Here is a 1,119-nt window from a genome sequence, read left to right as displayed (position 1 = left end):
ACTGGTTTGTTGGGCTGGCCCTTTTATATTGCGTCTAACATTTGGCTTCCAGATGTTATGCTTCCAGATCCAAGTGCAATGTGTCATTGCTTAGCAAACCTTCTCTGAGTTACAGACACATCCAATTACTTTTAAGGTGGAATTCTGCAAGTACAGTAAGGCTGCAGGCCCTAAGAACAGGGTCTTTCCACCACCACAAACCATCTGTGATCCCTTGCTGCAGAGCTACTGTATAGAGCAAGATACACATGGTAGCACAACTGTCACAGACATCCCACTTTTATCCTCAAGACAGCAGTTAAGTTTGAAAACTACTTTATTTGAAATTAAAGCTCTATTTGAAGTTACTGTTTTCCATCATTAGCAACATGCAAAAAAATGTGATCATGTGTGTGTTTTCCCACCCTCTTTTCCCTAAATATGTGCGACATAATTCTACCAATCCCTAGAAAGAGGGGAATTGGGCGAGGTGGGGGAATTCACTGCTCCTGTTGTAAAAAGTCCTTTAGACAGTTAGGTTGGTTTGGTTGGAGGGGAGGTGGAGCTGGAATGACTGAGACACTGGCTTGGCATGGAAACAGCCCACCCTGAGAAGCAGGGCATCAGATTCTTTCATACAGAACTGATTTTGCTATGATTGTGTGTGAGCACTGTAAAACTGTGGACTTGGCAGATGTTTTAATGTGAAGATAAAGCACAGAAGCAAATTACGATGAGATAAACTTCATGTGTCACCATACATAGCTTATTGAAATCTTTGAGCAAGGCCCTTTAAGCTACCTTGCATTTATCATGGGCTAGAAGCATGGGGATACTGCTGAGGAACTGCTGTGCTGCAAATTCAAAACCTGGCTTGCCACTTGGAAATGTTTTTATATGCCACATCCTCAGATAATTTCTTTGTAAGGAAACCACCCTATTTGGGAGAGTGTGGAGCAGTGTGCTTTACTTAACTATGTTTACTTAACTATGACCTGTAGAAAACTGTGGGACTTGAGCATGTTTTAGTAAGTAAGACAGTCCAAAGTCAACCTAACATAGTCTACATCTGCGTTTGTTGCCTATGCTGTGTTACTAGTGAAATGTGTGACTCTTGGGTTGGCTCTAGATTCAGATCCT

The sequence above is a fragment of the Numenius arquata genome, chromosome 1 (assembly GCF_964106895.1).
Source record: "Numenius arquata chromosome 1, bNumArq3.hap1.1, whole genome shotgun sequence".
In the NCBI taxonomy this organism is placed as follows: domain Eukaryota; kingdom Metazoa; phylum Chordata; class Aves; order Charadriiformes; family Scolopacidae; genus Numenius; species Numenius arquata.
This window is presented reverse-complemented; position numbering follows the sequence as displayed.